General features: G+C 44.6%; 1 long non-coding RNA gene across 1 annotated transcript; it reads right to left on the bottom strand.

Annotated features, from left to right (window-relative positions):
* Window positions 1-4,713: 4,713 nt before the first annotated feature.
* Window positions 4,714-24,032, bottom strand: LOC142476211 (uncharacterized). Its single transcript, XR_012791430.1, has 10 exons — window positions 23,942-24,032; window positions 22,619-22,729; window positions 20,099-20,220; window positions 18,985-19,080; window positions 17,431-17,542; window positions 13,688-13,807; window positions 12,604-12,701; window positions 10,529-10,639; window positions 7,105-7,216; window positions 4,714-5,735 (listed from the first exon to the last, which is right to left on the bottom strand). It is a non-coding gene; the product is annotated as an uncharacterized LOC142476211 (long non-coding RNA).
* Between the last annotated feature and the right edge of the window lie 1,022 nt (window positions 24,033-25,054).

Genomic DNA, 25,054 nt, shown 5'->3' with positions numbered 1-25,054 from the left:
CATTTTTGCTAGGGTAGGTTTCCCTAGTGAGATCCTAACTGATCAGGGGTCGCAGTTCATGAGTGAACTGTTACATTGTCTCTGGGATGCCTGCGGTGTACAGCACCAGCGCACTTCCCCTTACCATCCCCAAACAAACGGATTATGTGAGAGGTTTAATGGTACCCTGAAGCAGATGCTTCGGACCTTTATAGAGGTGGAGGGGAAAGACTGGGAGATTCACCTGCAGCACTTGCTGTTTGCATACCGAGAGGTACCGCAAGAATCTACAGGCTTCTCCCCCTTCGAGCTACTATATGGCCGCAGGGTACGTGGACCTCTGGACCTCTTCCGTGAGGGATGGGAGGGGGAGACTACTGCTACTGATGCTTCAGTGATCCAGTATGTAGTAGATCTCAGAGACCGGTTAGAGATGCTTATGGGGGTGGCCCAGGACCACCTCAGGGCTGCTCAGACCAAGCAGAAGCAATGGTATGACCAGCAGGCCGTAGCAGAGAATTCATCCCAGGACAGCAGGTGCTTGTTCTCAAACCCACTCGGGAGAACAAGCTGATGGCTGCCTGGTCGGGACCGTACCCGGTTATCCGAAAGGTGAATGAGTGCAACTATGTTGTACAGGTAGCGCCTGAGAGGCACAAGACATATCACATTAATATGTTAAAGGAATACAGAGCACCGAGTATGGGAGCAGTAATGGCCATTTGTAGCCCACTGCTGGAGGATCCGGCGAGCAATGCTCTGCCTGATCTCCTAGGGGAGGCAAAGCAAGGAAACACTGTTGAGCAGGTAGAGATCGGGGCACAGTTGAGTGCTAGGCAGAAGGGAGAAGCCAGGGACATGCTAGCTCAGTATAGCGCCCTCTTCACTGACATGCCAGGGACCACACATCTCACCAAACACCCAGTACACACAGGGGACCTGCAGCCTCTGCATAAGCACGCTTATAGAGTGTCAGCAGAGGTCAAGACAAGTATGGAGAGAGAGATTGAGGAGATGCTGACCCTAGGGGTAATTACTCCGTCCCAGAGCCCTTGGGCAAGTCCAGTAGTCCTAGTGCCTAAGAAGGACAAAACCACCCGGTTTTGTGTGGACTACCGGTTGCTCAACGCTGGGACGGTGTCAGATGCTTACCCCATGCCCCGCATGGATGAGTTACTAGATGAACTCGCGGGGGCAAAGTATCTGACCACCATGGATCTGAGCAAAGGCTACTGGCAGATTCCCCTGACCCTGGAGGCTAGGGAGAAGTCAGCATTCTTCACTCCAAGTGGCCTCTATGAGTTTTTGGTGATGCCATTTGGGATGAAGAATGCCCCGGCTACCTTCCAACGCCTGGTCAATAGGTTACTGGAAGGGATGCAGAGCTATGCCAGGGCTTACTTAGATGACATTGCTGTCTTTAGTAATTCCTGGGAATCCCACATAGGACATGTAGCTGCGGTGCTGGATAGAATCAGGGAGGCTGGGCTTACCTTAAAACCCACTAAGTGTATGGTAGGTATGGCAGAAGTCCTGTACTTAGGGCACAGGGTGGGTGGAGGGCATTTCAAGCCAGAGCCAGCCAAGGTAGAAGCCATAGTTCAGTGGCCTGTTCCAAAAACCAAGAAACAGGTCATGGCCTTTTTGGGCACCGCAGGGTACTACAGGAAATTTGTCCCACAGTACAGCGCCGTGGCCAAACCCCTGACTGATCTGACTAAGAAGCAACTGCCTGTGCTTATTACCTGGTCTCCTGCTGTGAAACTGCTTTCCAGGCACTGAAAGCTGCGCTTGCTGAGGCCCCCATCCTGGCTGCCCCAGATTATACCAAGCATTTTCTTATTCAGACTGATGCCTCAGACTTTGGTGTGGGGGCTGTGTTGAGCCAGGTGGGGGACGACGGCAAAGAGCACCCTGTGGTGTATCTCAGTCGCAAACTGCTCCCCAGGGAGGTGGCATATGCCACCATTGAAAAGGAGTGCTTGGCCATTGTGTGGGCACTCAAAAAGCTCCAGCCCTATGTCTATGGGAGCGCTTTCACGGTCATTACCGACCACAATCCCCTGAGCTGGCTACAGAGGGTATCAGGGGAAAATGCCAAACTGCTGAGATGGAGCTTGGCTTTGCAAGAATTTGAATTCACCATTCAGCACAAAAAGGGTAGTGAAAACAGCAATGCTGATGGACTTTCACGCCAGGACTATCCCTCTGAGACTGAATTCATTAATGGTGCCAGCAGTGCCCCACTCCCCGTCAGGGCCAGTGGGCCACAGGACACGCATTAAGAAGGGGAGGTGTAGAGGGAGAGAGGGGGTGGCCCGGTATTAAAGGGGTTGCACCCCATTTGGCCACCCCTGACCGCACCAGGGAGACAAGGGGTTAACTGGGCTGAGGTCCAGAAATGTGATGTAACCCTTGTTATGACATGTAAATGTATTTTCCCCTGTTCCATTGTAATGTCTGGTTACTCAGTGTTTGCATCACACACACACTAGAATCCATCCGGGAGCACAAGGGTTAATAATTCTTTAATGATTATAGCTCTTTGTGTAAGTTTCCCGCCTTTTCGGGCACCATTTTGCAGGTCCCCATTGGCCGCCATTAGGGCTCAATGCATTTCAATAGGAATTTGTGCTGTTTTCGTCCTGTTTCCTGTAGTGACCAGCAGGTGGCGTCCGAGAGGGAGAGCGGCGGTTTCCCATTGAAAGTCAATGGGCTCATTGACTTCAATGGAGATGCCTCGAGGTAACCTAGTTGGCTGCCGTCCAGACCGCAAACCGCAAAGCGGATACAATGTCCTTCAAAAGAGCTAAAATCACTGGGTCAAGTTCAACGTCAATTAGCGGGGAAATAAACTGTTTTAGGGCACCTAGGGATAAAATTATTTTTGCCCCTAGTTCCTAAGCGTCCCCCCACTCGACCACCACCGGGTCCCCGAATCCTGGACCCCCGATAAGGGTCGAACCAGATAGAGCGGGTCGCGCCATAGGCTTTGCCGGCGGCGGCAGAAACGGCTCAGAAAAATGACTAAGTGAGAAATGCTGAATTTTAGGAATCCATATCTCCGGTTCCGGAGGGTTCAGCGGATCAGGGTTTGGGGTATCTGTAGCCACTGCTCCGGCATCGCTGCAGAACCATCCTTGACCCGCTTGGACCAACCCGACGGAGTATGGACCCCCTTGAAGTTCGGGACTTTTCCCATAAACTTCAATGGCAGAAAACCCCCATTGACTTCAATGGCGGCGATTTACCATTGAAAGTCTATGGCGGAGCTGCCCGTTGTTTTCAATGGGGATTTAGTGAAAAGCTGAGATTTCTTTTTCAATGGAGATTTTTGTATTAAAATGATTTAATGTGCATTGGTGTAACTTCGGTTTCTTAGGTCGTAGCAAGTCGCTTTTTGGACCATATGGTGTCCCAGTTCTGGCAATGCGAACTGGGAAGTTTGGACCTGCTAAACCTAACGGAACCGGATATTTTAATACGTTTATGTTTTATGCTTAATAGTGTATCTTAAGGTATGGACAAAGACCCAGAAGAGATTCTTTTGGGCCATAAGGTAGCAGATGGCCCTGGGGACGCCGCTATGTCTAGGATTTAAGTGCTGTTCAAAGAGTTTTATCACCCTCACTGTTTATCCGAAGCCCAAACCAGGGCAGGTCTTAAGTGTTCCAGTTAACACCTTTCAACAAAGGTTTTCCTGCCAGAACTCCAAATGGTAGACTGTCTGGCATTCCTGACGTAAATGTGGGGCTTCAGAAATGAGACCCCCAGAGTTCTACTGCGCATGTGCCAACTAGCAGGGGGGCATGGGTCAGAATGCTTTCCCACGTTAGTGAGTGGCTGGAGGTAATTGTAAACCAATCCCCTGTGCTTAAGGTTAAGAATAGAAGGAGAATGGTTTATAAACTGCTGTCCACCCATATATCCTTTGTCTTTGTTTGCTGATATGGTTACCTGATATCACCTGAATGATTTCCTCACTGCTGAAAGAAATGCTACATCATACTTCTCATTCCCCAACCCTTAAGTAAGTGTACTTCTTGTTCGTTACTGTATTATCTGTTGTGTTCACCTATATTCGAAGGAATAAATACAATTTATTATATCTTAAGCCTCGTTCAGTTCAAACCCAATTATTTTTGTGTAATATTAATAAGCCTGTGGAAGCTATCGTCACAAGGAGGTATTATAGTGTGTATTGTGGGGAGAATTAGTGTGTGTGTTGTTTGGGAGTGATATTCGGGAGGATTGTGTGTGCAGAAGGAAGAATGAGTGAGGGGGGAGTAAGGGAGCAGGATTGAATGAGAGGGGGTCATTGAGTGATAGCAGGGAGGGGAGGGAAGAGTGAGGAGAGTGGGTGTAGGAGGGAGCAGTGCAAGAGACCGTCGGGGGCAGAATACATGGTGAGAAGGGAGGCTGCCTAGAAGCATAAAAATCTACTTCACCACTGTTCTGTACTCTCTTCAATACTCTGTGTTACAGATCTCTCTGGCAAGAAATGGGGTCCAATGGCAAAGACTGCTCTAAATAAGATAGTATAAATGAACACAGAGAGAAATTCCAAAGAGTAACCCAAGAAAATACAAGTGAAATCTAATCGTAAGGTAATTAGTCCCATTAAGTGAAATACATAAAGGAATAGTCCATAAAAAAGCACAAAGGAAAAAAATAGGAGTACTTTATTGTGATGTTACATTTCAGAGAATATAAAATTATAGGAAAACAATTCCACTTTGTTCAGAAAACCAGAAAGTCTTGGTCCCAGGTGGACTGAATTTTTATTGCAAATAAGTTCCTTAATACACAAGTAAAGAATATAGTTACTTATTCTATTCTCTACTGTAAGACGTGCCACATTGCCCAATATTTGGGTACAGTGCCCAGATTGTGACCATGCACTACAGAGGTGAGATTCCCCCAACTCCAATTTGCTACACACTCCAAGAGAGATTATTGTGATCAGAGGTGGAATGAGAGGGGTGAGAAGGGTCGCTGCCCAGGGAGTAGCCTGACAGGGGGTACAGAAATCTCTTTTGGTGCATATATTGCGGAGCTGCATTGATTGACTTGTCAATCAGCTCTGCTGCCTATCCCATTGACATCATGATCCGGCACTGTGATCAGCTGCAGCGCTGACCCAGGTGTGTTAGTGCAGCACTTTACAGGGAGGGAACAGAGGTTGTGGATGACAGATGCTGGGGATAGGCCATGAGTACGGGCCAGAGTAAGGTGGAGACTTTCTGTACTCTGCATACAGGACACTGCATGCATGACAGTGTCTGTGTGTGTGTGTGTGTGTGTGTGTGTGTGTGTATTCCAAGTGTCAGTGTGCATAAGTAAGTGTGCTCTGTAAGTATGCCTGTGTGGCAGGTATAGGGGGGTGGTTCAGCTGGAGGAACTTATCCAGGCACAAAAGCACATAGATGCCCCAGATTATACCACCCCAAATGCTGATAATATCCTGCTGCACTTTACAGAAGATGATGCAGATGTCAGTGGGTGGTGGGTTCATTAAATCCATCCATCATATCATAGCCACACTGTGCATATGATGTACTGAATCAATCACAGGAAGACATCTCCATGGTAGGGGTAGAAGTTAACAGAATATGTCCAGCACTGTGGTGTGTAGCCCATAAATAATAATTGTGCACATTACAGAACATACTTGCAACTGCAAGATCATTTTGCTGCTTGTAGTGTTTGCTCTTGTCCTGTGCAGTGTTGTCGTAGATCCGTCTCTTCAGTGTTCACTGCAATAAAAGTAAGACATTGCATTAATATTACAGAAGTTTGGGAGCTGAAATCCCACTATGCTGCAGACATTTTCCCTTTGCATAAGATTCTTGTGATTATATCTCAATGATGATCAATAACAACTACATCATAACACAGCCGCTCAATACAAAATATGTATTTGCTATCAATGGTCATGGAGGCCAAACGTCACACAATGTACAGATATACTGCTGCGGCCGAGTTTATTCGAGCATTTGCCCGTTCTTGGCCGCAGCAGTAACCTGGCGCGCACCGGAGGGTGCCGGGCGCACGCCGAAGCAGCGGAGGAGCGCCCTCCGATCGGGGCTTTCTCCCTTCCGCTGCCGGGTCCGTCGGGTCCCCCGGAACCCCCTGCCGCTGTCCCCCACATCGCGGGACACCAGTGCTCCCTCGGGGAGCCCTGGACGCGCGTGCAGGGGGCGCAGGCACCCGATGACGCGTGACCGTGCATCGGTGATGCGCGGCACGCTGAGGGAGTGCGGCTAGCACGCCGGGGCATCCCCCGGCTTGCGGTGCTAGCCGTGCTTCAATAAAACGTGTCGGTAGTGTAGCAAGGATTATTTCTTCCTCTGGTGCATTATGATGGGATGTGTTGTAAGATTCTGCATTATTAGCATCACTGAATCTTTTGGAAACTGAGTAATATTCTATGTTTTAATGCAATATTATGGATGATCAGCCGGTAAAATAAAGCTTACTGTATCTGTAGCCATGCTCTACCCATGATGTGCTGAATCAATGACTGCAGAGTGATTCAGAGTGGTAAACATGACTGGAACTCATCTCTGAATAGAGGACAGAACAGCAGTGCAGAGTAGGAGGTGAATGTATCTCAAATGGAAGACTTAGTAGCTGTGTGGGGAGTAGACAGTACAGACTGATCAAATAAATAGTTAAAGGAGTATCTTCAACATTACTTGGCTTTGTTATCAACATTGAAGTTTCTCTTGTTTTTTCTGTTCTTTAAATCACTACTACTGATGCCATGTGTAACCTGTACTGAGAGATATACTCTACTGGCCTAGATGAAACCATATGATGCAAACAGGATTCATCCCACTCCAGATTCATATGATTGCACCACTTCAACCTTTAATAAAACACATAGAACTACAGCAGTGCGCTACTGCACATGTTCTTGTTATGAATGGTAGTAGATGTGGTCCTTGGGTCAATACTTCATACAGCAGCCACACTCTACTCATGATGTATTGAATCAACAAAAACCTGCATGGTACAGATCACAGGAAGGGTAGAGTAGAGGGGAATATGTCCAATGCGAAACCCTTAGCAGCTGGATTGTGTGGAGTCAACAAAACGACAAATACTAAATGAGAAATATACACATTGCTTATCTGTCTCTGTGTAGTCATTTTCCTCCTCTTCAACTGTCTTTCAAAATTTCTCTTCTGACAGAAAAGAAACACATGGCTTCAATATTCACTGTTCTTCCCTCCTGAAATAAAAGTTAAGCATTGCATGGTTATGATCATACATACAATGAACCTTGCGCCAAACCATGTGATCCAAAGTAAATCCACCTCCCTCCCATAGCTGTGTTCCTTCTAGAGCTTCTACCACACAAGTCATTAATGTTCGTGACACTGTACTGCAGTCACAGTCTGCACACAAAGTACTGAATCAATTACATCACACTGAAAAGGCAGTCTACATGATGCAATAGTTAACCATAATAACTCTGTCATGCAAATGACAGGAAAACCTATATGTATATCATTAGGGGAGAGGGGAAAAATAATTAAAAAATAAGTGCGACAAATAAAAACAGATTATAGGAAAGTAAATCCTTGCCCTGGGAACTTTACAATCTAATAGAAATGTTAGAAGACTTAAAGAGAGGCAGCAGTTGGGGGAAGAAGTGCAGTAGATGACAATGCTTGTCCTTAATGGTGGGTACAATTAGTAGAAAGCACATCTTGGGAACAATAGTTGTTAGCAGTGACTGTGGGTGTGGGACAGTAGCCACGAGTCAAAGTTTTTTAAATGCTTGATTTAAGTCGTGAATTTTAAGATTGGTCTTACATGTGGGTGGAAGAGGTTATGTTGGCATATACTGAGTGTGAGGAAGTTTCACATGTACGGTGCAGTGATGGAAAATGGTTTCAGGCAAGTGAGAGAACAGTAGAGGTGAAAGAAGTTTACAGGAGACAGTTATGGTTATAGTGCAAGAGACAAGCAAGGGCATAACGAGAGATCAAAGATGATATGCAAGAAGGAGCAGATTAATGGAGAGCCTTAACAAAAAGGTAAGGAGGAGAACTTTGTAGGTGATACAAAAACTTGATGGGATGCCAGGACAGGGATTTAAGGAGATGAGCAGAGACTGTTGTGGGAGAAAGTGAGATAATTCAAGCAGCAGAGTTTTGCATAGGAGAAAGTTGTGAAGCATGGAGGCCTGTTAGTAGTATGTTAAAATAACCTATAGGATAACAGTATACATTGGAGTTTTAGCAGTAGGTTGAGAGGGGAAAGGGAAGATCTTGGCAATATTACAGAGAAAGAGGCAACACATTTTACCCATAGCCGTGCATGTGAATGGAGATGGAATTGAAGAGCCAAATGTTACTCCTATGCAACATGTTTGATGACAAGATAGATGGTAGTACTGTTTACTGTGATGGAGAAAGGGGATAATATGAGCCCAGTGTTAGACATTAAGTTTAAGGCAGTGGAGTGCCATCCATGAGCATATAGCCAGGAGACAACCCAAGAGTAGGGACTGGATTGCAGGAGTGAGAACAGGGGTGGATAGATTTGTGTGTGTATCATCCGCATAGAGATTATATCTAAGGCCAAAAGCATTGATGAAGTCACCAAATGATAGTATGTAGAGAGAAAGAGAGATCTCAGAACAGAGCCCTGATGTATACCCACAGACAGATCAATAGAAGACGAAGACATGTTAGCAACAGAGATGGAGAATGTGTGACAGGAAAGTTATGATGAAAACCAGGATAGAACTTTGTTACTGATACCAAGAGAGAGTTTAGAATATGAAGGAGGAGAGTGATTGAGAGCATCAAACGCAGCCGATAGATCAAGTCGGATTAGTAGGGAAAAACCTTGGGAATTAGCTTTAAGCACAGTCTGTAGAACGTGCTGTACGAAAGGCAGGTTGTAAAGGATCCAGGAGGGCATGTGATTTAAGAATGTTGACACTAGCAATTAGAAGGCAAACAGCATGAGGGATACAGAGCGGTAGTTAGTAAGGCACATAGGGTGTAGTTTGTTTCTGACAAAAGGGTGACCGCTACAGGCTTAAAGTAAGAGGGCAAAAATCCAGAGAATAGGGAGAAATTGAAGATGTGGGTGAGAGTGGGGACTAAGAGATGCAGTAAGGTGTGAGGGGATACGATCTAGAGGGCATGTGGTAGAGGGAGAATAGAAGATGATTAGCTTCCAGCTCTGTAAGAGAAGAAAAGGAGTCAAGTGCAGAAGGAGATTTGGGAAGAAGGAGAGAAGGGGGAAGGGACAGAAGGAATCTCCTTTTGGGTGGCATCCACCTTGCCTCTGAAGTAGTCAAATGCTTGAGGAGAAGTGAAGGAAGGATGGCAAGTGGGAGGAGAAGGTCAGTGGAGGGAGTCAAATACAGAGAAAAAAAACAGCGTAAATTAAATTTGAGTGTTGATGAGTGTGGAAAAAAGTAGTGTATTTAGCCCTAGAGAGCAGCTTTATACAGGACAGGAGACATTTTTACTGTAGAAAAATCAAACAAAGTGTGAGATTTCCTCCGTAGGTATTAAGAACAGCGAGTGGAAGTGTGATGAGTGTGTTTGGGAATTTAGCCAAAGGTGTGGGTTAGAGGGATGAGTGTGTCAGAGCCTATAGGGGGCATATAGATAGGAGGATAGCATTGTAAGAGTTAATAAGATTGTTAGTTTAAGCAGAAAGAAAGAGAGAGAAGAGAGAAGAGAGGTTAGAGTAGATGTCAGAGGAGAGTTTAATTAAGCAGAGGCAAATCAGTGGGACAGGTAAGATGCGGTGAGGGGAATGACTGATTGTGACTGATGAGAGCAGAAGAGGTTATGTACAACTAGAGCCTTGTTAGTAAGAGTGGACATTCCAGAGGGCACAGGAGAAGGGAAGAGAAAAGTAAGGAAAGGAATGTGGATTACATTAGATAGGTTAACACTCTTAGTAGGGAGGCCTGATGTGTATATGAGCCGGTCCAAGATTATAAGAGATATCCCCCAACATCAGCGAGCATAGAAGGAGACACAGAGATAGGTGTAGAGAGAGACAGAGATAGGGATATGTAGAGAGAGAAGGGCGTCAAGAGAATGAGACAGATAGGCGTAGAGAGAGGAGACATAGAGAGAGGGGGCTTTGAGAGGGGGGCGTAGAGAATGAGGGAAGGTGGAAGAGAATAGGATGTGCAGGAGTGCATTTCATTGAGCAGTGCAGAAATAGCTGCAATAGAGGTCTGTACAAATGGTGCTTTGTGTAGACACATGCAAAGGTAGGGGAAGGAAAGTGTATAGAACATGTGGATAAAAGCAGGAGTGTGGAAGTTAGAGAAATTAGAAAAGTTTTACAGAGGAGTGAGGAAACAGTAAACAGAAAGAACAAGAGAGAGGTTACATTGGGATGACGTGCTGTGGTAGAGAGAAATGCTAGGAGAGAGCCTCCAGATATTAGAGGACATGAATTGAGAGAGCAAATGTATAAATCAAAACCGGAGGGGGAGGTATAGCACGAAAGCTTGCACAGCAGTTGATGAAGATTATAGTCTTAAAGTTGCGTGTACCTGTCAGGGCACTCAAGAAGGTCAATGCTCACAAGTGCAGAGTTCATGAAGAAATGCTGAATCCAGTTCCCCTCCAATTTAATTTTAATATAACTTTTTCATTCTTCATTACTGCAAAAAGCAAACAAAACAAAACCACATTGCATTACTATTTTCAAAATGGATTGAATGACATATTCAACAGTAACTGTGTGATGCCAATATTGCCTTCTCACTCGTAGGCCAGTACGGTCAGGTACCCAGTACTGATAAAACAATAAGTGCCCGTACTAAGTACCAATATGAATTATAAGGAAATGTAAAATCTCCAGGTCTCTCTCCATCTCTGCAACAGATATATGGATAAGCCCATATTAAGGCATCACGTGACCGGAGCCGTCACTGACTGGGTATACGCAAAGATGCAGGGAGATGCAAAGAAAGGGAGGGAGAGAGACAGGGAGAAGATGGGAAACGGAGGGAGGCACGGATGGCAGGCCTCTCTCTTTCACTGGTGCATGCAAGGAGCTGGTCCCAACATCCACAAAGTGTGTGTGTATTATTGGTTGTGTTTTATGGCGGTAGGAGGATAGTGTGTATATTGTGTGTGTGTGGGAGTATTATATTGTGTGTAGGGTATTATAGTGTGTATATTATGTTGAGGTGCAGAGGAGAGTGTTAGATTGGGTATCTTGTGTTAGGGGGTATTGTGTATATTGTGTTTAAGACTATAATATTATTGGGGAGATTATTATTGAGGAGGTATTAAAGTGTGTATTGTGGGGAGTATTAGTGTATGTATTATTTGTGGGTGACAGATGCTGTGGGTAGGCCAAGAGTACGGGCCAGACTAAGGTGGAGACTTTCTGTACTCTGCATACAGGACTCTACATGCACTGCAGAGGTGAAATTCCCCCAACTCCAATTTGCTACACTCTCCAAGAGAGAATATTGTGATCAGAGGTGGAAGATGAGCAGGGTCACTGCCCAGGGAGTAGCCTGTCAGGGGGCATGGAAATCTCTTTTGGTGCGTATGTTGCCACGTGGCATTGATTGACCGGTCAATTAGCACTGCTTCCTATCACAGTGACATGATCCGGTGCTGTGATCGGTTGCAGCGCTGACCAAGGTGTGTTAGTGCAGCAATTTACAGGGAGGGAACAGAGGTTGTGGGTGACAGATGCTGGGGGTAGGCCAAGAGTACGGGCCAGAGCAAGGTGGAGATATTCTGTACTCTGCATGCCCATCCTGCATGCCCAGGACTCTGCATGCATGCCAGTGGCTGTGGGGTGTGTGTGTGTAGGTATGCCAAGTGTCAGTGTGCATAAGTAAGTGTGCTGTGTGTGTAAGTAAGTTTGCCTGTGTGGCAGGAGGTGTAGGGGGGTGGGGGGCGGGGGGCGGTTCAGCTGGAGGACTTTACCCAGCACAAAAGCACATAGATGCCTCTGATTATATCACCCCAAATGCTGATAATATCCTGCTGTAGATGCACTTTACAGAAGATGATACAGATGTCATCAGTGTTTGGTGGGTTCATTAAATCAATCCATCATATAATAGCCACACTATGCATATGATGTACACTGGCGACACACTTTATTCGAGCTCGGCTAGTCCCACGAATTCGGGTATACCCGGGTGTATTGAGGTTTGTGACTGTTTTCTGCCCGAGTGCATTGAGTTATTTTCCGGCAGGGATTGAAGCATTTTATTCCCGCTGGCTGCAATACTGCACAGTACATATATATATACTGCATTACAATTCATGAATTTATGCCATCTGGTAGACACGCGAAGCATTGCAGCCTATTAAATCCTAATCATTATCATTTAACAGATCAGCCGCCCATCAGCCAGGCATGAACCCAGGCTGGGAAGGCAAATGCAACGGGGCTTGCCAGAGGTGAGGAGCGGCGCATTCCAGGTATCTGCCAGGTACATACTGGGTATTTGCTCGAATAAAGTGTGTCGGTGCAGTACTGAATCAGTAACACCAATCACAGGAAGACATCTCCATGGTAGGGGTAGTGTTGAAGTTAACAAAATATGTCCAGCACTGTGGTGTGGAGCCCATACATAATAATTGTGCACATTACCAGAACAACATATTGTCAACTGCATGATCATTTTGCTGCTTGTAGTGTATACTCTTGTCCTGTGCAGTGTTGTAGTAGATCCGTCTCTTCGGTGTTCACTGCAATAAAAGTAAGACATTGCATTAATATTACAGAAGTTTGGGGGCTGAAATCCCACTATGCTAATGACAGTTTCCCTTTGCATAAGATTCTTGTGATTATATCTCAATGATGATCAATAACAACTACATCATAACACAGCTGCTCTATACAGAATATGTATTTGCCATCAATGGTCATGGAGGCAATATGTCACACAATGTACATATATAGCAAGGATTATTTCTTCCTCTGGTGTATTATGATGGGAGGGTGAGATTCTGCATTATCAGCATCAGTAAATCTGTAGGAAACTGAGTGATATTCTATTTTTTAATGCAATATTAGGGTAAAATAAAGCTTGCTGTATCTATAGCCATGCTCTACCCATGATGTGCTGAATCAATGACTGCAGAGCGATTTAGAGTGGTAAACATGACTTGAACTCATCTCTGAATAGAGGGTAGCACAGTAGTGCAGAGTAGAAGGTGAATGTATCTCAAATGGAAACCCTTAGCAGCTGTGTGGGGAGTAGACAGTACAGACTGACCAAGTAAATAGTAAAAAGTAGTAACTTCAACATTACTTGGTTTTGTTCTCCACTCCTGTTTTTCTGTTCTTTAAATCACTAATACTGATGCCATATGTAACCTGTACTGAGAGTTATATACTCTACTGGCCTAGATCAAATTAAATGATGCAAACAGGATCCCTCCCACTCAAGATTCATATGATTGCACCACCTCAACCTTTCATAGCAATAACATAGAACTGCAGCAGTGCGCTACTGCACATGTTCTTGTTATGAATGGTAGTAGATGTGGTCCTTGGGTCAGTACTTCATACTGTAGCCACACTCTATTCATGATGTATTGAATCAACAAAAATCTGCATGGTACAGATCACAGGAAGGGGTGGAGTAGAGGTGAATATGTCCAATGCGAAACCCTTAGCAGCCGGATTTTTTGGAGTCAATAAAACGACAAATACTAAATGAGAAATATACACATTGCTTATCTGTCTCTGTGTAGTCATTTTCCTCCTCTTCAACTGTCCTTCAATTTTCTATTTTGCAAGAAAATGAACACATGGCTTCAATATTCACTTCTGTTCTGCAGTCTTTCCTCTTGAAATAAAAAAGTTAAGCATTGCATTATTATTATTATAATTATTATTGACGATACATACAATGAACCTTGCTCCAAACCATGTGATACAAAGCAAATCCACCTCCCTCCCACAGCTGTGCTCCTTCTAGAGCTTCTACCACACAAGTTATTCATGTCAGTGAAACTGTACTGCAGTCCCGGTCTGCACACAATCTACTGAATCAATGACATCACACTGTGTCACACAATGTCATGCTAACGACAGGAAACAATCTTTGTATATATCTTTGTATATATAATAATAATAATAATAATAATAAAAAAAATAAGACAGGACAGACACTCCTACATTGCAATCAATAGAAAATAACTGGGACAGGCACTTCAAGGATGCATACGGTCCCGGATAAACTGTAGCTACCTATACACGTGTGCCTTGTCTCTAGACTCTGCATATATCTCTATTTATATACCACCCATTGTGTACTCAGCGCTTTACAAGAGAGACCAAAAAGTACAGGAAATTATTATACAATAAGTTCAACAAACAAAAACAGACAATAGGAAAGTAAATCCCTGTCCTGGGTAGTTTACAATCTAAGAGAAATGTAAGGAGACTTACAGAGAGACAACAGGTGGGGGAACAAGTGCAGTAGATGACAATGCTTGTCCTTAATGGTGGGTACTTGTAGTATAAAGCACTTCTTGGGAACAATAGTTAGTGACTGAATGAGTGACAGTAGCAACGAGTAAAAGCTATTGAAATGCTTCATTTAAGTTGTGAATTTTAAGGTTGATCTTAAATGTGGGTGGAAGAGGGTATGTTGGCATATACTGAGTGTGTGTGAGTTTCACAGGTAAATTGATGGGAAAGGGTTTCAGGCAAGAGAGCGAGTGCGCAGTAGAGGTGTAAGAAGTATAATGGAGACAGCTATTAGTAGAGCTTAGGAGACGAGGAAGGGCATAACGAGACCAAAGATGATATGTAGGAAGGAGCAGATGAATAGAGAATAGTGTTGGACTGGGTCCTCAACTATAAAAAAATGGGTAACGGGTACCCGGCCAAAATGAAAGGTTCTACCCGGTCGGGTACACGGTTTGGCACTTACCTTCCGGGTGGCGGTGACATCTAGGATCAGCAGCAGTCCTGTGACGGTGGCAGCATCTGTGGTGTCTTCAGCCGGCGGGGGAGCTGCAGGCTCACAGACACAGCTTACCTGCTTCGGTGCTGTGGAAGTGATTCCTGCAGCTCCCCCCGCCAGGTGAAGACACCTCTGATGCTGCCAACATCAGAGGACTGCTGCTGCTGATCCTAGATGTCTTAGGAAAGGTAAGTATAAAAGATTATTTCCAGCTGCCCTGACATTACCCGACGCCGGGTATTACCCGGCCAAGTCCACTTCTCAGTGGCCGGTTTCGAGTAATGTCCGGGTAGCTGGAAATGTGTCGGGTAACGCCGGGTACTCGGTACACCACTAATAGAGAACCTTAACAAAAAGGTAAGGAGGAGAACTTTGTAGGTGATCTGAAACTTGATGGGAAGCAAGGAGAGGGATTTAAGGAGGAGGAGGAGATGAGCAGATACTGTTGTGGGAGAAAGGGAAATTATTCAAGCAGCAGAGTTTTGGATAGATTGCAAATGAGAAAGTTGTGAAGCAGGGAGCCCTGTTAGCAGTATGTTAACCCATACGATAAGGGCATGCATTGGCGTTTTAGCAGTAGATTGACAGAGAAAAGGGCAAATCTTGGAAATATTACAGAGAAAGAATCGACAAACTTTAGCCAGTGTCGTGAATGAAGATGGAAAGGGAAGAGTCAAATGTTACTCCTAGGCAATGTGCTTTCATGACAGGATGATGGTAGTACTGTTTACTGCGATGGAGAAAGGTGATATTAGGCCAGATTTAGGGGGAAATATGAGGAGCTCAGTTTTAGACATTAGGTTTAAGGCAGAAGAGTGTCATCCATGGAGGATATAGCCAGGAGGCGACCCGAAACTAGGAACTAAATTGCAGGAGTGACGGTAGGGTGGATAGGTGTGTGTATCATCTGCATAGAGATGATATCAAGGGCCAAAATAGTTGATAAGGTCAACTAGTGATAGTATGTAGTGAGAGAGGTCCCAGAACAGAGTCCTGAGGTATACCAACAGACAAAACAACAGGAGACAAAGACACGTTAGCAACAGAGATGGAGAATGTGTGATGGAGAAGTATGATGAAAACCAGGATATAAGTTTGCTGCGGATACGAAGAAAGAGTTTAGAATATGAATGAGAAGAGTGATTGACAGTATCAAAAGCAGAAGAGAGATCAAGCAGGATTAGTAAGTAAAATGGACCTTGGGAATTTTCTTTATGTACATAATTGGTTACATTGGGAAAGGCAGATTGTGAAGGGCCCAGAGGAGCATGTGATTTAAGAATGTTGATCAAACGGGAGATCACAAGACGTTCTAGCAATTAGGAGGCAAATGGTAGGACGGATACAGGGCGATAGTTAGAAATTCACACAAGGTCAAGGTTATTTTTGAGAATAGGGGTGACCACTGCATGCTTAAAAGGAAGAGTTGAAAGAGCCAAAGGATATGGAGGAATTGAAGATGTGGGTGAGAGTGAGAATATAGGATTGAGAGGGCATGTGGTAGAGGGAGAAGAGAAGATCAGGTTCCAGCTTTGTGACAGGAGAAAAGGAGTCAAGAGTGCAATGAGATCTAGATAGAAAAAGAGAGAGGGGGAAGGGAGAGAACGAATCTACTTGTGGATGGCATCCACCTTGCCTCAAGTGAGCAAAGGCTTGAGGAGAAATAAAGGATGGATGTTAAGTGGGAGGAGAAAGTCAGTGGTGGGACTCAAATACATAGAAGACAGTGTGAATGAAATTGGAGTGTTGATGAGTGAGGAAAAAGTAGTGTTTGACCTTAAAAAAAGGAGCAGAGTTTTACAGAACAGGACAAAGGTTTAGTGTAGAAAATCAGACTGTGAGATTTCCTCCATAGGTGTTAAGAGCAGCAGTGTGATGTGATGAAGTGTGATGAGAGCGTGCTTGTGAATTAAACCAATGCATGGGTTAGGCTGCGTCTATAGTAAGCACGCAACAGATGGCAAAGTTAGCGCATGCCTGTCGCTCCAGCAATCCCTGCACTGAGGTCCGAGGCGACGGGGAGGCCCTGCATCGCTCGCACGCACTGTGGACAACCAAGCGTGTGCCCATGATAATCACGGCCTTAGAGGGATGAGTGTGTCAGAGCCTAGAAGGGGCATATAGATGATGGAGGAGGAGGGAGGAGGAGATGATAGCATTGTAAGAGTTAACAAGATAGCTAGTTTAAGCAGAAAGTGAGGAGAGGTTAGAGATAAGGGTAGATGTCAGAGGAGAGAGTTCAATTAAGCTGAGGTATCGAGTAGGACAGGGGTGAGGGGAATGAGAAGTGGTGGATGATGAGAGCAGAAGAGGTCATGTACAAATAGACCATGTTAGTCGTAGAGCAGACATTCCAGAGGGCACGTGAGAAGGGAAGAGTAAAGTGAGACAAGGAATGTGGATTACATTAGATGGGTTAATACGCTTAGCAGGGAGGTGGAGAGAGAGGCAAGAGGCAGAGGGTGGTGTAGGGGTAGAGGAAGAGATGTTGCATGTACCTTGTCAGAACATTAAAGAACGTCAATTCACACTGGTGCAGAGTTGATGATGAAATGCTGAATCCAGTTCACGTCCAATTCAATTTTAACAGAACTTTTTCATTCTTCATTACTGCAAAAAAAAAAGTAAAAAACAATGCATTACTATTTTCAAAATGGATTGAATTCCCCCACCAATGACTATGTGTTACCAATATATCCCTCTCAGTCCCACTGCAGCACATACTGTACCAGTGTGAAAGTAAGAAGGTACACAGTACCGGTAAAACAATACGTGCCGGTACTATGCACCATATGAATTATAAGGGGATGTAAATCTCCCAGTCTCTCTCCATATCCGCAACAGAGCGGGCTCCGGTCAGTGGCATGGATGCCCATATATGGGTATGCTCATATTTGGGCATCCCATGTCACTGACCGGAGCCGGCTCTGAGTATAGGGATATATGCGGAGACGCAGAGGTGCAAGGAAATGGGAGGAGGCACGGTGAGAAACAGGGAGAGACCACAGGAAGATAGAGGGCAACAACTTCCACAAGGTACTTGTATGGGTATAATTGTTTGTATTTTGTGCAGAGGGGGTAATTTCAGATAAAATACAATTCTCCACCCTCTACGAAACAATTCCACTTTGTTCAGTAAGCCAGAAAGTCTTGGTCCCATGTGGACTGAATTTAATGCAAATAAGGTCCTTAATACACAAGTAAAGAATAAAGTTACTTATTCTCTACTGTAAGAAGTGCCACATTGCCCACTATTTGGGTCCTGTGCCCAGATTGTGACCATGCATGGCAGAGGTGAGATTCCCCCAACTCCAATTTGCTACACTCTCCAAGAGAGATAATTGTGATCAGAGGTGGAACTAGGGGAGGGTGTGAGCAGGGTCACTGCCCAGGGAGTAACCTGACTGGGGGCACGGAAATCTCATTTAGTGCATATGTTGCGGCACTGCATTGATTGACCGGTCAATCTGCACTGCTGCCTGTCACAGTGACATCCTGATCGGGCACTGTGATCAGCTATAGCACTGACCCAGGTGAGATAGTTCAGCACTTTACAAGGAGGGAACAGATGTTGTGGGTGACAGATGCTGGAGGTAGGCCAAGACTGTTGGCCAGAGTAACGTGGAGACTTACTGCACTCTGCATGCCCATCCTCTCCCTGACATCAGGGGAAGGAAGTGGCCCTGGGGTGTGTGTAGGTATGCCAGATGTCAGTGTATGCATAAGTAAGTATGCCTGTGTAGTGGGAGGTGTAGGGGCGTTAAGCTGGAGGACTTAAAACAGGCACAAAAGCACATAGATACCTCTGATTATACCGCACCAAATGCTGATAATATCATGCTGTAGCTGCACTTTACAGAAGATGATGCAGATGTCATCATTGGTTGGTGGGTTCATTAAATCAATCCATCATATCATAACCACACTGTGCATATGATGTACTGAATCAGTAACACCAGGAAGACATCTCCATGTTAGGAGTAGAGTTGAAGTTAACAGAATATGTCCAGCACTGTGGTGTGTAGCCCATAAATAATAATTGTGCACATTACCAGAACAACATACTGTCAACTGCAAGATCATTTTGCTGCTTGTAGCGTATGCTCATCCTGTACAGTGTTGTAGTAGATCCGTCTCTTCAGTGTTCACTGCAACAAAAGTAAGACATTGCATTAATATTACAGACGTTTGGGGGCTGAAATCTCACTTCGCTGCGGACAATTTCCCTTTGCATAAGATTCTTGTGATTATGTCAATGATGATCAATAACTGCATCATAACACAGCCGCTCTATACAGAAGATGTACTTGCTCTCATCGGTCATTGAGGTAATACGTCACACAATGTACAGATATAGCAAGGATTATTTCTCCCACTTGTGCATTATGGCATTATGATGGGAAATGTTGTGAGATTCTGCATTATCAGCATCACTGAATCTTTTGGAAATTAAGTGATATTCTATGTTTTAATGCAATATTATGGGTGATCAGCCGGTAAAATAATAATAGCTTGCTGTATCTGTAGCCATGCTCTACCCATGATGTGCTGAACCAATGACTGCAGAGAGATTCAGAGTGCTAAACATGACTGGAACGCATCTCTGAATAATGGGCAGCAAAGCAGTGCAGAATAGGAGGTGAAAGTATTTAAAATGGAAGATCCTTAGCAGCTGTGTGGAGAGTAGACAGTACAGACTGACCAAGTAAATGGTAAAAGGAGTAACTTCAACATTACTTGGCTTTGTTCTCCACATTGAAGCTTTCCTCCTCTTTAAATCACTAATACTGATGCCATGTGTAACCTGTACTGAGAGTTATATAATCTACTGGCCTAGATGAAACCATATGATGCAAACAGGATCCATCCCACTCCAGATTCATAGAATTGAACCACCTCAACCTTTCATAACAATCACATAGAACTGCAGCTGTGCGCTACTGCACATGTTCTTGTTATGAATGGTAGTAGATGTGGTCCTTGGGTCTTTACTTCATACTGTAGCCACACTCTACTCATGATGTATTGAATCAACGAAAACTTGCATGGTTCAGATCACAGGAAGGGGTAGAGTAGAGATGAAAATATTCAATGTGAAACCCGTAGCAGCCGGATTGTGTGGAGTCAATAAAACGACAAATACTAAATGGTAAATGAGAAATATACACATTGCTTATCTGTCTCTGTGTAGTAATTTTCCTTCTCTTCAACTGTCCTTCAAATTTTCTCTTTTGCAAGAAAAGGAACACATGGCTTCAATATTCACTTCTGTTCTGCAGTCATCCCTCCTGAAATAAAAGTTAAGCATTGCATTGTTATTATGATAATACATACAATAAACCTTGCTCCAAACCATTTGATGCAAAGCAAATCCACCTCCCACCCACAGCTGTGCTCCTTCTAGAGCATGCATGTCAAACTCCAGTCCTCGAGGGTCCCAAACAGGCCAGGTTTTCAGTAGGGATATCCTGAAAACCTGGCCTGTTTGCGGCCCTCGAGGACTGGAGTTTGACATCCTTGTTCTTGAGCTTCTACCACGCAAGTCATCCATGTGAGTGACACTGTACTGCAGTCCTGGTCTGCACACAATCTACTGAATCAATGACATCACACTGTAAAGGCAATCTACAAGATGTATTAGTTGTCCACACTTCCGAAATGTTACTTTTATGTCCAAATCACTTATTCCCATGACCTGATATTTGTATTTGTTATTTATAGGATTGTCACAAAGAGTTGATGAGGTCACCAAATGATAGTATGTAGAGAGAAAGAGAGATCTCAGAACAGAGCCCTGATGTATACCCACAGACAGATCAATAGAAGACGAAGACATGTTAGCAACAGAGATGGAGAATGTGTGACAGGAAAGTTATGATGAAAACCAGGATAGAACTGTGTTACGGATACCAAGAGAGAGTTTAGAATATGAAGGAGGAGAGTGATTGAGAGCATCAAACGCAGCAGATAGATCAAGTAGGATTAGTAGGGAAAAGTGACCTTGGGAATTTGCTTTAAGCACAGTCTGTAGAACGAGCTGTACGAAAGGCAGGTTGTAAAGGATCCAGGAGGGAATGTGATTTAAGAATGTTGACATTCTAGCAATTAGGAGACAAACAGCAGGAGGGATACAGGGCGGTAGTTAGTAAGGCACATAGGGTGTAGGTTGTTTCTGAGAAAAGGGTGACCACTACAGGCTTAAAGTAAGAGGGTAAAGAGCCAGAGAATAGGGAGGAATTGAAGATGTGGGTGAGAGTGGGGACTAAGAGATGCAGTAAGGTGTGAGGGGATACGATCTAGAGGGCATGTGGTAGAGGGAGAAGAGAAGATGATTTGCTTCCAGCTCTGTAAGAGAAGAAAAAGAGTCAAATGCAGAAGGAGAATTAGGTAGAAGGAGAGAAGGGGGAAGGGACAGAAGGAATCTCCTTGTGGGTGGCATCCACCTTGCCTCTGAAGTAGTCAAATGCTTGAGGAGAAGTGAAGGAAGGATGGCAAGTGTGAGGAGAAGGTTAGTGGAGGGAGTCAAATACAGGGAAAAAAAGACAGCGTAAATTAAATTTGAGTGTTGATGAATGTGAAAAAAAAGTAGTGTGGTTTGGACCCAGAGAGCAGCTTTATACAGGACTGGAGACATTTTTACTGTAGAAAAATCAAATATCAATTGTGTGATTTCCTTCATAGGCATTAAGAACAGCGAGTGGAAGTGTGATGAACATGTTTGGGAATTTAGCCACGGGTGTGGGCTAGAGGGACAAGTGTGTCAGAGCCTAGAGGGGGCATATAGATAGGAGGATAGCATTGTAAGAGTTAATAAGATTGTTAGTTTAAGCGGAAAGAGAGAGAGAGCAGAGAGGTTAGAGTAGATGTCAGAGGAGAGTTTAATTAAGCAGAGGCAAATCAGTGGGACAGGTAAGATGGGGTGAGGGGAATGACTGATTGTGAATGATGAGAGCAGAAGAGGTCATGTACAACTAGAGCCTTGTTAGTCAGAGAACGGACATTCCAGATGGCATAGGAGAAGGGAAGAGAAAAGTAAGGAAAGGAATGTGGATTACATTAGATAGGTTAACACTCTTAGCAGGGAGGCAGAGGCAGGGAGGCCCGATGTGTATATGAGCAGGTTCAAGATTATAAGAGATATCCCACACATCAGCAAACATAGAAGGAGACACAGAGATAGGTGTAGAGAGAGACAGAGATAGCTCTATGTAGAGAGAGAGGGACGTAGAGAGAATGAGACAGATAGGCGCAGAGAGAGGGGGCGCAGAGAGAGGAGGCGCCAAAAGAGGGGGCGCAGAGAGAGGGGGCACAGAGAATAGGATATTAAAGAGTGCTTTTCATTGAGCAGTGCAGAAATAGCTGCAATAGAGGTCTGTACAAATGGTGCAGTGTGTAGACACATGCAAAGGTAGGGGAAGGAAAGAGGAGAACATGTGGATAAAAGCAGGAGTGTGGAAGTTAGAGAAATTAGAAAAGTTTAACAGAGGAGTGAGGAAACAGCAAGCAGAAAGAACAAGAGAGAGGTTACATTGGGATGACGTTCTGTGGTAAAGAGAAAATGCTAGGAGAGAGCTTTCAAATATTAGAGGACATGAATTGAGGGAGCAAATGTATAAATCAAAACCTGAGGGGGAGGTATAGCACGAAAGCTTGCACAGCAGATTATAGTCTTAATGTTGCGTGTACCTGTCAGGGTATTCAAGAAGTTAAATTCTCACAAGTGCAGAGTTCATGATGAAATGCTGAATCTAGTCCCCCTCCAATTTAATTTTAATATAACTTTTCCATTCTTCATTACTGCAAAAAGCAAACAAAACAAAACCACATTGCATTACTATTTTCAAAATGGATTGAATGGCATATTCAACAGTGACTGTGTGATGCCAATATTCCCCACTCACTCGTAGTGAAGCACATATTGTACTAGTGTTGAAAGTAGGCCGGTAGAGTCAGGTACGCAGTACTGATAAAACAATAAGTGCCCGTCGTAAGTACCAGCTCCGCAACAGTGCGGGCATCACATTAGTGACATGGATGAACATATATGGATAAGCCCATATTAAGGCATCACGTGACCAGAGCCGTCACTGACTGGGTATACGTAAAGACGCAGGGAGATGCAAGGAAAGGGAGGGAGAGAGACAGGGAGAAGATGTGAAACGGAGGAAGGCACGGATGGAGGGAGTTCTTCCGAGCTTCTGCGGGCCTCTCTCTTTCACTGGTGCATGCCGGGAGCTGGTCCCAACATCCACAAAGTGTGTGTGTATTATTGGTTGTATTTTATGGGGGTAGGAGGGTAGTGTGTATATTGTGTGTGTGGGAGTATTATATTGTGTGTAGAGGTGCAGAGGAGAGTACTAGATTGTGTATCTTGTGTAAGGGTGTTGTGTATATTGTGTTTGGAGCTATAATATTATTGGGGAGATTAGTATTGAGGAGGTATTATAGTGTGTATTGTGGGGAGTATTAGTGTGTGTATTGTTTGTGGGTGACAGATGCTGGGGGTATGCAGCAATCCCTGCACTGAGGTCCGAGGCGGCTCTGCATCGCTCGCACACACTGTGGATGACCAAGCATGTGCCCATGATAATCATGGCCTTAGAGGGATGAGTGTGTCAGAGCCTAGAAGGGGCATATATATGATGGAGGAGGGAGGAGATGATAGCATTGTAAAAGTTAACAAGATAGTTAGTTTAAGCAGAAAGTGAGGAGAGGTTAGAGATAAGGGTAGATGTCAGAGGAGAGAGTTCAATTAAGCTGAGGTATCGAGTAGGACAGGGGTGAGGGGAATGAGAGGTGGTGGATGATGAGAGCAGAAGAGGTCATGTACAAATAGACCTTGTTAGTCAGAGAGCAGTCATTCCAGAGGGCACGTGAGAAGTGAAGAGTAAAGTGAGACATGGAATGTGGATTACATTAGATGGGTTAATACGCTTAGCAGGGAGGTGGAGAGAGAGAGGCAAGAGGCAGAGAGTGGTGCAGGGGTTGAGGAAGAGATGTTGCATGTACCTTATCAGAACATTAAAGAACATCAATTCACACTGGTGCAGAGTTGATGATGAATCCAGTTCACCTCCAATTCAATTTTAACAGAAATGTTTCATTCTTCATTACTGAAAAAAAAGAAAAGTAAAAAACATTTCATTACTATTTTCAAAATGGATTGAATTCCCCCAACAATGACTATGTGTTACCAATATATCCCTCTCAGTCCCACTGCAGCATATACTGTACCAGTGTGAAAGTAGGAAGGTACACAGTACCGGTAAAACAATACGTGCCGGTACTATGCACCATATGAATTATAAGGGGATGTAAATCTCCCAGTCTCTCTCCATATCCGCAACAGAGCGGGCTCCGGTCAGTGGCATGGATGCCCATATATGGGTATGCTCATATTTGGGCATCCCATGTCACTGACCGGAGCCGGCTCTGAGTATAGGGATATATGCGGAGACGCACAGGTGCAAGGAAATGGGAGGAGGCACGGTGAGAAACAGGGAGAGACCACAGGAAGATAGAGGGCAACAACTTCCACAAGGTACTTGTATGGGTATAATTGTTTGTATTTTGTGCAGAGGGGGTAATTTCAGATAAAATACAATTCTCCACCCTCTACGAAACAATTCCACTTTGTTCAGTAAGCCAGAAAGTCTTGGTCCCATGTGGACTGAATTTAATGCAAATAAGGTCCTTAATACACAAGTAAAGAATAAAGTTACTTATTCTCTACTGTAAGAAGTGCCACATTGCCCACTATTTGGGTCCTGTGCCCAGATTGTGACCATGCATGGCAGAGGTGAGATTCCCCCAACTCCAATTTGCTACACTCTCCAAGAGAGATAATTGTGATCAGAGGTGGAACTAGGGGAGGGTGTGAGCAGGGTCACTGCCCAGGGAGTAACCTGACTGGGGGCACGGAAATCTCATTTAGTGCATATGTTGCGGCACTGCATTGATTGACCGGTCAATCTGCACTGCTGCCTGTCACAGTGACATCCTGATCGGGCACTGTGATCAGCTATAGCACTGACCCAGGTGAGATAGTTCAGCACTTTACAAGGAGGGAACAGATGTTGTGGGTGACAGATGCTGGAGGTAGGCCAAGACTGTTGGCCAGAG

Source organism: Ascaphus truei, unplaced genomic scaffold (assembly GCF_040206685.1).
Source record: "Ascaphus truei isolate aAscTru1 unplaced genomic scaffold, aAscTru1.hap1 HAP1_SCAFFOLD_1493, whole genome shotgun sequence".
Classification (NCBI taxonomy): Eukaryota; Metazoa; Chordata; class Amphibia; order Anura; family Ascaphidae; genus Ascaphus; species Ascaphus truei.
The sequence above is the reverse complement of the archived record's forward strand: the minus strand, read 5'-3'. Positions and strand labels throughout refer to the sequence as shown.